The sequence below is a fragment of the Miniopterus natalensis genome, chromosome 2, assembly GCF_054644295.1.
Source record: "Miniopterus natalensis isolate mMinNat1 chromosome 2, mMinNat1.hap1, whole genome shotgun sequence".
In the NCBI taxonomy this organism is placed as follows: Eukaryota; Metazoa; Chordata; class Mammalia; order Chiroptera; family Miniopteridae; genus Miniopterus; species Miniopterus natalensis.
In genome coordinates, this window is record NC_142082.1 from 56,499,865 (window position 1) to 56,512,194 (window position 12,330).

Consider the following 12,330-nt stretch of genomic DNA (forward strand, 5'->3'; position numbering starts at 1 on the left):
TCTTTTAAGTCATTACCTTATCTTGTCTGTATAGCAATCATGGCTAGCAGATTATTATTTATATGTTGCAGATAAAAATACCTGAATATTAAAAAGTATCCTAAGTCCCAAAGTAATATAAATTCAGATGGTAAAATGCATTTAAGTTCCCATTTCCTGCTAACATCAGTGGTATTTATTTGTATTCTTGTGAAGAGCTATTAAATTGTACAAATTAAGATATCCATGGCACTCAGTGTGTGAGCTGTCTATAAAATCATTGTATTTTTAAGAATAACAGGTTTTAATTTTTAGTGGCATAAACACTCACTTTTGAAAACTCTTTACATTTTTGCTATTTATTTATTAGTTATACAGCTCTCTAATTCATAATTATTTTAAAATAAATATTTGAAAGTGTACAAAAGATTTTAAGTGTGTATAGTTGTGCAAAGAAAATAAGAATAGGAATAAGATAACAAGAGAATATTTATAGGATAAATATCAAGTTTTATATGTAAAATGCATACTAGAAGTAACGTGACAGCTAAAACAGAATTCACAAGAAATACATCACAGTATTATGAGAAAAATGGCTCTCCTGAGTCACCACAGAGAGGACACTATTCCAATTAATGAGTTACATCCTCAACAGCGGTTCTACAGTAAATTCAATAATGAGTTTCATGGGGATGTGAACTCAATGTCTGTCAATATAGGAATGAAAGCAAAATTAGTTCTGTACAGAACAAAAATTATGTAGTTCCAATAAACTCTCTGATGCTCAGCCACCACTGGAGTTTTAGTTAAACCATCTTATTTGAACAAATATAGGATGGAGAGTTAAACGCAAACATATGGTGATCTTTTTAACTACATTATCCCAAGCAATAGGTCTCTTTTCTGAGAAGAAATCTCAAGTATCCAAGTTAAATAGGTATTTCTACTTTCAAGTTAATGGTTTTTGTTCCCTGTATATAATATATTGAGAGACAAGGACAGACGGCAATAAGAAGACCAAATTTCCCTAAGGAGATTCATATGGCAAATATAAGATTATCACCGAACCAGTCATGCCATAGTTCCTTCAATTTTGGGATGTTGAAAGGACTCTTTCACTGGTGGTTTTACCCTTAGATACATACATTCTGTCATGTTTAACTTATTTCCAATAAACTACAATCCTAAAAGACTGTTTGAAATACTAGTACTTTCATTTAACATTAATTTTGTGTTATATGTGATGATCATTTGGATTTCAGGAAGAAAGTTTTATTGTATTGCAAGGCCAAAACTATTGTATTTGACCTGAACCAATGTAGTCTCATTTCTCCCTGAATTCTCAAATTTGTTAGGAAAGCACCACAATATATAATAGCAACTGAATTCATAAACTCAATTTCAGGTCAAATACAAGTTTATTATATGACTAACCTGAGAAACCCTAACTAGAGTAGAGAATTTAATAGATAATATTAGATGACATCATGCACTATCTGAAAAAGCTATACATTAAATGACTGAGCAGCTTCATTAGTGTCATATGAAGAACTTAGAAGCTAATGTTCTCGAGCATATCTAGAAGGAGACAAAAAGAGAAAGGGAGAACAGCTCTTTAACAATGCTGTCACCCTGCAACAATGTATAATATCATTAGGTAGTTATTTATTGATGAGAAATGTTAAAAAAAACTCTAATTTATGCTCCCAAATTTAGATTGATCAGAATTTTACTTTATTTTTATATATTATCTCCCAGATTCAGAATGCTAAAATGTGAGGTGTTTTCATTTGAATAAAATTAAAACATCCCACAACTATTATAATACAGACTTAAAGGTGTTTCTGATAAAAGTTGTTATATTTTATAGAAAATTGGACCAGAACTTGTCACAGTGGATTGAATGTGGTTTATTTTTCCTCAGTTTCAATGGATAGTTTTATTACTTATTTAATAGATCAGCAACCTCATTTCCCTTCTTCCCTGTAATTGTAATTTCATCTTGCTTCCATGCTGAGTAGTGAAACAATAATAAAGCTCATCAGAATAAGCTAACAGCTCACTTGCTTTTAACAAACTGTAAATATATGCACTCTAGAATGCACAGTGGTTCAGTCACTAAGAAATTAAAATGAGATCTTGAAGAATGTAGGCAAATCCAAGGTGCAGTAAAGATGAGCTGAGATGTTCTGCAGCTGTTTAAGTGTTTCTGGGGCTGCATCTCTTGGTCACTAGGTGAGTCTTGAAATTGGGAAAGGTTTTAGCTAACACCAAGTGCAGATGTTGAAAGCACTAAGTTGACTTAGGGGGTGTGCACAGAAACCAAAAACAGGAAAGTACTAAACACTGCCAATAGCATCTTCCCCAGGAAGGACTTTAGCTCCAGAAGCTTTAAACTGGCACCACCCCCAGTGCTCATATGGCTGACGTTACCCTCTGTATTCCATTTGGTACAGCAAGTGGCAGAGTCTCCACCACCTATGATGGTCATGCAGCCCCTGGAAGTGGCTTTTGCCTCCTCCATGAGGGCTTTGGTCTCTTGGGCAAAAGCTTCCCATTCAAATGCACCCACAGATCTATTCCATGCTATCTGTTGGACTCTAGTGACAGCCTCAACATACTTCTTGCTGCTCAAAGGACCATAGTCCAAGCCCACCCAGCCAGCAGGTATGCCAGAAGCCACGGTGGTTTGGCCAGTCTTGGCATTCTCATCAAGCTTGTCATCAGTGATAAAATCAATAGGCAAGGTAATCTTTACACCATTCTTCTCAGCTGAAGACATCGGGTCTTTGACAATCTTGGCTTCCTCTTCATCAAACAGAGACGTGCCAATTTCCATGTTGTTGAGTACCTTAAGGTAGGTAAAAGCCAGTCCATCACCAATAATCATCTCATTGACTTTGTCCAGCATATTACTGGTCAGCTGGATGTAGTCTGTAATTTTAGCTCTACCCAGGATACCCATGAAAGCCTCTTTAAGGCCTTGGCAAAGTAGTTCAGCTCCTTCTTCATCCCAAAATCTCCAGCTTTCTGTGGCAGATTGACTCCCACCATGGAGCTGTGGGCTCGGTGAGCATTGCCAAAAGCATCATTAACATAGACAGCCCTTTGCTTGAAAAATGAGGCTCTGAAGGCTTCTATTTTAACTGGCTGGGTTTTAACCTTGTTCCCAGAAGCATCTTTTCCTTTCCCTTCTTTCTCCACATGAAAGTGAAGGCCTTGCAGGATGACAGACCCAGCAGCTGGGTCAACATAAACTTTCTGCACTTTGGGGCCCACGCAGTCCTTCAAGAAAAAAAATCCTTGCCCAGCACTTGGTTCCAGGGAGTATTTGTTAGGTATGAGAACATCATAAGGCCTGCCCATATGGCTCATAAGAGCTGACCTGGCTCCATTGTCCAAGCAGAATTTGATGCTTTGGATGGCAGCCTTGATCCTCTGGTTGTGTTACTGGTTCTTCCTCATAGGAATATTAAACTCCGCTCTCATGATGACCTGCTTCCCCTGCGCATCCAGCTTGACCAGAGTCTGCTTGTTAGAAAGCAACATACTGGCAATACAGCAGCAGCGATGGAGGGGGTTGGGCCCAGACAGCGGAGGGAGGGATGGGAGCCAATGTCTGACTGAATGTGGTTTAAATGGAATGTTATATAAACCTTTCATAAAGACATGAATGAAAATAGTTTAGGAACAGGAAAACTAAGCTAAAGTTAATTTTAGATTCCTTCATCATTTTAAATTATTGTTTCCTAGAATGAGAGCTAGCAAACCAGTAAGGCTTTTCTGATGCCTTGTGCAAATGACAAATGTTTCCAAATGTGCGTGGGAACAACAACAAACAATAAAGACAACTTTCTGTAATTCTAAAGCCAACAAAGAAGAAAAATAATTTCAGCAGCATATGGTAGAAATATATTTTTTTTGGCACAGAAAGAAAAATAAATGATTGACAATAGATTCAATTTATGAGCATATGCATGGAAAATGTGTGATAACTCAGTAATTAAACTGTAGACAATAGCACGTTCCCAAGTGTAAGGCAGACATAATGTTATCAATGGCTTGGTGAAATCATTCAGCTTGACACACCATTCAGAATATGAGAAAATAGGTAAGGATAAATTAATTTTTTCAAGCTGCATAAACAGAGGACAAGAAGCAAAATAAGATTATATAATTATTCAATAATTACTGATAGTTTTCATTTTTTAATAAAACAAATTAGTTACCTGTTCTTTCTATGAGTGATATATAAATGAAGAATATCAAAATAACATTTTTTTCTGATTATCTATATTGGCAGAATAGTTCCATGGTTGGAAAATTTAATTTGTTTAATTAGCCAAGGTTACTCAAAGGAAGCTTCATAGTGGATCTAAACTGTTTTGCCTATTGATTCTACCATTTATTATCAGAGAAAACGAAAAGCAAGTTACTTAAATCTCTCTAAACTTCACCTATAATTTTCTCCTCTTAATTTAGAGATGTCATCAGACACAGACAGGGATATAGTGAGAGTTAAAATATCACATATTAAAAACTTTGTTACAGGCTAGTTACTCAATCATTCCTAATCCTATCTTTCTTCACTTCCTCATTTACAAATAATCCAATGAAATAATGCAATAAGATTTACTGTAAAAATAAAACATTTGTTTAAAAGTCTATTCATTCTGGGCTAGTCTTTGTGTGTAATTACATTAGTAGGTCTCTGATAAAAGCAAAGTAAAAGAAACAGACAACAGAAACAAAATCTAAATTAGAGGTAGTTCTTATTGGACATCATCCATACAAGTATTATCTGTGGCTGGAAGTTTCAACCAAATATAGGTGTCTTTTTTTTTGTGAGGATTTTTTGGTTGGCTTTTTTTTTTTGGTGAGCTTTTATTTTGTTTGTTTGTTTGTTTTGTCAGCATGATATTTGCTAATCCTTTGAATCCATTCAAGATGAATTTGTACTTAATGGGCTTCTTTAAATTAGAATATTAGAAAAAATTCAAATTAATTTATAAAAATATGAATCACAATGACACAATGTATGGTCACATATGCAAAGTTATCAGTAGGTTTTGAAACACAAATTCATTCTAGTTATACTATAATTGTGTTTCACATTTCACAGTGAGTCTAACCTCATTATTAGAAGTTATATTTACTCTCCACATAAGTAGCCTTATTAGCTTTCACACATACAGCTAACCAGCTGATAGTCTTTTAATGTATACAAACTACAGAGAATTTCTGCATTAATAATTCCTCATGTACAAATATTTTGACTTAAATAAATTTTTTATTACATATTTCTTTAAACTTTATTTATGTTTCTTTATGTGTAGAAACTGTCTTTTTTTCATACTTGTAAGTGGAGGCTGCTCATTGTTAATCTGGCACACAACACGTATCTCTGTAGACTGAGTTTCATCACATTAATTCATACTGACTTTGTTTACCTTCCCTCTTTTTTGCCAACTCCAAGCTCATCAGCAAACCCTATAGCTGTATCTTTCAAATCCACACACAATTTTACCATTTTTGCCAGCTGCCATATTAACACCTTAGTCCAAATCACCATCATCACTGTCTTACAATAGCCTCCTAACCGCATTCGTTGCTACCACCCTTGGACTTCAACAGTCTTTTGCACAATGGCCTGAGTAATCTTTTAACAACATAACTCATGTCACTTTACTGCTTAAAATATTTTAATGGCTTCTCATTTTTGTGTGTAAATAACAGTCCAGTTTTCTACCAGTTACAGCAGTAAATGGCCCCGACTTTTAGACAAATTCTTTTTATTCTAGTTCCTCCCCTAATTGATGAAATGGAATAATTTTTCCAGTTACATTTCTTTTTCTTTTAACAAAATCATAAAAGAAAAAATCCAACAATATTGATTGTAGGAAACAAAGTTGGCAACTAAAACTAGTAATTAATGATACAGTCTCAATTCATCAGTATGAAAAGTAACATCAGACATAAGTTATATCATGTCATTCTTCTTCAGTCAAACCACTAGCTGCTGTGAATATTAAAATTTATATCTTTTAAATTTCAGTGAACACTCTGGACCTCATTTTCTTTTTATTTAAGACATAATAACTTTTGGATTATTTTTAAATTTCCTTCATAGGTCACTGTTCTATTATTATGCATGTGAAATATTTCAGGTTAAATCTTATATTTACTAGAATTAAAAATAGAGTAATAGTATGTCTTTAATAGTACCAGAAGCAGAATGATGGAATAAAAAACAATTTTAAAAATCACAGTGTACTCTTTATTTTATGGAAAACATAAGAGGGAAACAAAAAAATTGAGGACTCAGTATAAAAATAAACATGGATTTTTAAATATAATCAACACGTGCTTCCAGAAAGTCAAGCTCTAAGTCTGGAGCTTATATGTAAGGCTGTGTGTTTTTCAACCTTATGGATGAAACTCTTACCACGTCATCATACTGGTGTCCACTAATCCAAAATAAATACTGATATTATTATATGTTAGTAAATCATTGCATATAAATATATCTTGATGTTCATGCATAGCAGAAAATAGAGCATTAAAGAAAATCTGAGCATAAAAATTGTTCTTAATTGCATAAATTTCAAGTGCTTATGGAGCAATGTTTTCCAAGTATAAAGGCTCTATCCACTTTTGGTTGGAATCATTTTTTACAACTGAAGCCCCTTTTGTCAGCCGTTGTTGAAATCCATCCTGTCAAATAATTCTCCTTTAAAAGTGGCTCATTAAATATTCATATTCTTGTATCATAGGAACTCTTTTCTATTTGTATTTGATTAAATCATATTCAAGTAATACCTCCTATGCCAGTAATCTGAAGAGTTTCACCTGTGAGTTTCTTTAGTATATACAAGGAGATATGAGATTCGCAAAAGCTATGCTGTTGCTTATAGAAAATATATTTCATCCCTGAGTCTCTCAATGGTTTGAAATTCATTCTGTCATGCAAATCCTGAGGTTAAAATCCTATTTAAAGTTCACATTTGAGTTTATAATGGTTCTGCTTCTGTGTTGAATTATATTTAATAAGAATGCAAAATACAAAGAACACATAACCTTTTACATCTAAAACAGATTACATAATATTTGTAATTAATAAGCATCACTCCATGAGGAAATGGCATTCTGCATGACAATTTTATAGCATCATTAATATCAATGCTAAATGTCAAAGTCCCCAAATGTCAAAGCATTTTTTTTTAAACTTACAAATACTGTTGTTATAACAAATGGTGTAGCACCTGTGAATTGATAATAAAGTCATCCTGGGATTTGGAAAAGAATTCACAAGCACGTAATTGAAGGAGTTAAATCATCATTGCAATTTATATGGAAATTCTTTGAATATTGATATTGTATTTGAAAAAGTTGAGCTTTCAGCTGAGCCAGTAATATCAGCTTAGGATCAATTAGGATATTGTGATGTGTACATATTTGTTTTGCTGGTCAGAGATAAGACTGACCTAACAATCTGCTGAGTATGGATTCAAGTCAAACTGCCAAGCTTTGACAGTTGTAGCTAATAGTTTTGCTGAATGAGTGCTCAGTTGGAAAAGAGACAAAGTTAATCTATGTTTAGTACTTCATTGTTGTACATTCCTTTGCTTCAATAACAGAACCTTAATTACATTAATACATGTCTCCTGTTCATTCTCTAATGTAGACCGTTCTGTCATTCTTTTCAAATACTCCTGCCAAGAGGAAACATTAATGTTTCTCATGCCACCCACACTCTTCTCAGTCTCAAAAACTGTTCTGCCACCTCTCTCCTAACAAATAGTCTCTCTTTTGAAGATCTTCTATGATGTAACAAACAACCTCTAACATCACAAGGAATTTTGTGACCTTCCTTCCTTCCTTCCTTCCTTCCTTCCTTCCTTCCTTCCTTCCTTCCTTCCTCCCTTCTTCCTTCCTTCCTTCCTTCCTTCCTTCCTTCCTTCCTTCCTTCCTTCCTTCCTTCCTTCCTCCCTCCCTCCCTCCCTCCCTCCCTCCCTCCCTCCCTCCCTTCCTTCCTTCCTTCCTTCCTTCCTTCCTTCCTTCCTTCCTTCCTTCCTTCCTTCCTTCCTTCCAAGGTTTTAAATTATTATTTTGTGTCAGGCACAAGGCCAGATACTAGTAATAAAACATTGAGTGATATACAGTTTCCGTTTTCAAGATTTTAGCCTCTAGCCTCTTTCTTGTCACTATTTTTGGAAGATCCATCATTCACATTCAAGTGTCTTCTGTAATCCTGGTTCCCAGCTTCCTTTAAGTTTAATAACTTCTCTTGACACTTTAGTTTTATTTTTCATTCTCACTATCCACATCCTTGTTTAGAATATCATCTTTTGCTAAGTTCTTCAAAGTTTACCTAAGTTACCCCATCTCCATAAAACATTGTTGAATTTCAGCTCTTAAACCCTGTAGCATTTTCTATATATTTTATCAAAAGATGCATGCTTGAGTTAAACAAATAACCATTAAATGACTACTTTGTACTAAGAAAATGTTTACTTTCAATATTGGCTTGAATGCTTATAGTGAACTTCCCATATGCAGTTCTGCCTTGCAGAGATTCTTGTTAACTATTCAATTAATATTTCTATGTCTATCTTGTTTAATATAGTCCTAATGGTGTTACTGATAGCACCACCCATTAAGTTTGTTAATATGCTTAGAATAGTACAAATGACTCTAAAACAAGATTTTATCCCTTGCATCAAGTGAAATAGATAACTAAATTCTCATTAAAATAATCAAAATTATCATTGTCACACAAATATTTTACCCATATAATGAAATGAATATAAAATCTACTGGTACATTTATCATAGTAATATATAGTCACCACAAAAGGCAGCATTATAATGTTGGGAAGAACAATATTTGATTTTTAAATTTCTGCTGTCAAATGTTCCAGATCAATGAACACTGGCTATGACAGAGTGTCCCAAATAGCCTTTGTCTCTCACATGATTCTATAGAATTTTCAAGTCTGTAACAAAAGTCTGAGGAATCTTTGTCTTCTCTTCTCAAAGCCTCCTTAGTGATGACTTGTACTTTATTACTCCCGAAAATCACAAGCTTCCTTTCCTTTGTTCATCAAAGTAGATATAATAAACTACTCACAAAGAAAATTAATGAAAATCATTCAAAAAGTATATTCTTAAGAAAGATAATAGCTGCCATCAAAGTTCAGAAAAAAGAAACTAGATACTCTTAAATTGCTACTTCAATAAGACACAATCCTTAAAAATTTGACAATCTAAAGAACTGTAAAATATTTTCCTTCTGAAACTAATAGGAAATAAGTTGCTTCAAAATGAAACAAAAAATTTTATTTCTAAGATAAGAAAGAAACCTAAAAAAAACACTAGGGCTGATTCTAGGCCTTTTGCTATGGTATATTCTTTATGATATTTATATGCAAGCTTATTTTTCCATGTTTAAAATTACTGCTGTTCACATGTTGCAAGTTAAGTAGGCTCATTTTTTTCTCTATACATTTACATTTAATTATACAGTGAATTATTAAATCATTTGTCCACGGCCATACAACAAAAAGATTATACATTTAACATGTATTTTAAAGCACTTACATCCGGTCTTTCAGCATGGACTGTCATGGGCAAAATTAAGCTAGTCTCATCAAGCGGTTCCTGGTGGGCAGAGGACCAAGATTGCCCTGTGCTGGGTCTGATTCCTTTGGCTGGAATCCCAGATATGGTTTTTTGTGTGTGAAAACAACAAGGCTTTGAGAAAACAGTTGAACGGGTAGAAGAGAAAAAGTTGTATGAACCTTCGGTATGTGAGGTAGCCAATTAGAGAAGCAGAATATTAGTTCCCTAACTAGATATGAAAGTTACTCTAAATTAATAGGCTTTTGTTGACTTATTTCATAGTATATAATTGTGCAAATGAAAAAATACAGCTTGGGTCATAAGCAACTATTACTGTCTACTACTAAATAATAAATGTGGTAATGTCTAGGTATGATAACAGATGTTAGAAGCTCCTGAAAATAACAGTAATAGAATATGAGCACATATTGAATTTTTCAAAAAGTTACAACTTAATGCTAGATTTTCATTTTTAATGTTCTTTGAATTCATTCTGCGAAAGTGATAGAACAGATGTAGATTTAAATCAAACAACTGAGATTAAAACAACCTGAGCAAACAGGACTTGAAGTTTCTGCTCATCTACGAAGGGAGCTAGAAGGAGTGTGTTGCCATCCTTATAATGACAACAAAACAGCATTATAATCTGAAAGTTCACAACTTTCCTTGAGCTCACCAGAGAGCTAAGGTTGCAGGGCAACCAACTAGCATGTAATGTAAGAGAGAACCACCTGAAGAGAGGTACATGATGTGAACATTTTCTTACTTGGTACTGAAATAGTCAATCTGACACCAGTAAGGAAAATTCAGCAAGATTAGCTCACAAGTTGATGGAAACTGATTGTGGGCAAGGGGAAGAGTGTGGAGACCCTGAGGGCTGCAAATATAAAGAGTGTGGCTTTTTGCAGGCTTTTTTGCCATCAATCTCCCTTGGTAAGATTCCTTAAGAAAACTCCCTTTATGGTGTTTGGATTAAGAGAACAGCGGCTGCTGGTGAAGAGAGACTAAATTATGTCCAAACCATTCCATTCTTCACCTTCTTATTGTTGGGAATGGTTTTTCATGAGTTTCTCTGCATCTTGCAAGTAGAGGCACTGATAACAGATAGCCTTTGGTTTGGACTATTTTCCAATAAAATCTATAGTGAACAGCCTTAGAAGATAGAAATGATGTCTCCCTCAGGAGCTGAAGGCAAATGTTCCTACTGGGGCAAAGATTGGGCATGTTTGCTTGCAGACCCTTATACAACTATCTCTTCCTAGGTTTCAAGTTCCTTACCTGTGACACCTCGCCTAATACTGCGGTATCCCATGGGACTGGGGTGGAGGAGTGGAGCAAAGGGAATTGATGTGGACATGGAGTTCATTCTGCTTGGTCTCTTGTGAGTAAGCCAGTCTTTTGTCTTTGACCCTGGGTTTTCATATTTTCTGCCAGCATCTATGAAAGTGAGGTGATATAGCCTGTTAGCTTTAGGTAGGGTACAAGATTTTTCAGTTTTTGACACATCCCTCAGGAACAAAATCAGTAATTTATAGAGTAAAGGAAACATAACTTGTAGCTCGAAAGAGTCTGGTAAAAACATATTGGAGCTTAATGAAGTAAATGAAAGAAGTGTTTCACCCTGAAGGAAGATCAGAAATATATGTTGGGCCTAGAGCTTTAGCTAAGGAAGATTCAGGACTCCTGAGAAGGCCACAGCCCTGACGCCTAGGACTATAGTGCCTGCGGAAGCCTGAGGCTCAATCATCACAGCAGAGGATCACTCCCTGCTCTAAGCTAACACACAGCAAATCTCAGGTAAGCTACAACACTGCCAGGAGAGTTGCAAGTGCACGGCACACAGACCAAAGCAAGGACTTAAAGCTGAAGATGAAGATGACTGAGAAACAGTCTGGCGAATGTACCCACACCCTATAATAATGGTAAACAGAGGACCTTAAAACCTGTGCTGCACTGAGGATAACAATATTAGCCATACACCTAAAACCCAAGCACATTCCTTACAGGATTAACTCCAACCTTCACACTATAAGATTCGATGGAAGAATGATGTGTCCTTTTTAAAGCACAAAATATATTTACCTTAGTCTCTTCTACACAAGATGTCCAGCTTTAGAAAAACTTATAAACAAAGCATATGAAAAAACAAGGAAACAATTTCAAGAAACATAATCCTCAGCACAACAACATATATAAGGAACAGATTTTGGAACTAATAGAATTGTAAACAACTGTGATTAACAAGTTAAATCCTCAGATAGTAAAGATGGGCAGCATGAAAGATCAGGTGGATAACTTAGACAAAGAGATGAAAACTATAAGAATAACAGTAAAAAATACAAAATATGAAAACCACGGTAACAGAGGTAAAGAAGGCCTTCAGTGACTCTGTCACTGACTGGACCTAGACTAAGAAAGAATCAGTCAAGTTTAAGAAAGATCCCAGAAGGACAAGAGACAGAGAATGAGGCAGACATATTTGAAATATAGCAGTTAAGTATTTACCAAAATTAATGACAGAGAATTCTCACAAATTAAATAAGCTTAGGGACACCAAGAAAAATGATCAGCAACAACAAAATATACTCATGTATTTCATATTCATTTTGCTTTAAACAAAGACTAACAAAACCTTGAGGGTGCACAGGGACAAAATTCACATGACAAATAGGCAAACAAAGATAATAATGATAAGTTCACTTCTCATCAAAATACATGCCAGTCATGAAAT

General features: G+C 34.8%; 1 pseudogene; it reads right to left on the reverse strand.

Annotated features, from left to right (window-relative positions):
- Window positions 1-2,318: 2,318 nt before the first annotated feature.
- On the reverse strand, window positions 2,319-3,528 carry LOC107539857 (phosphoglycerate kinase 1 pseudogene; annotated as a pseudogene).
- Between the last annotated feature and the right edge of the window lie 8,802 nt (window positions 3,529-12,330).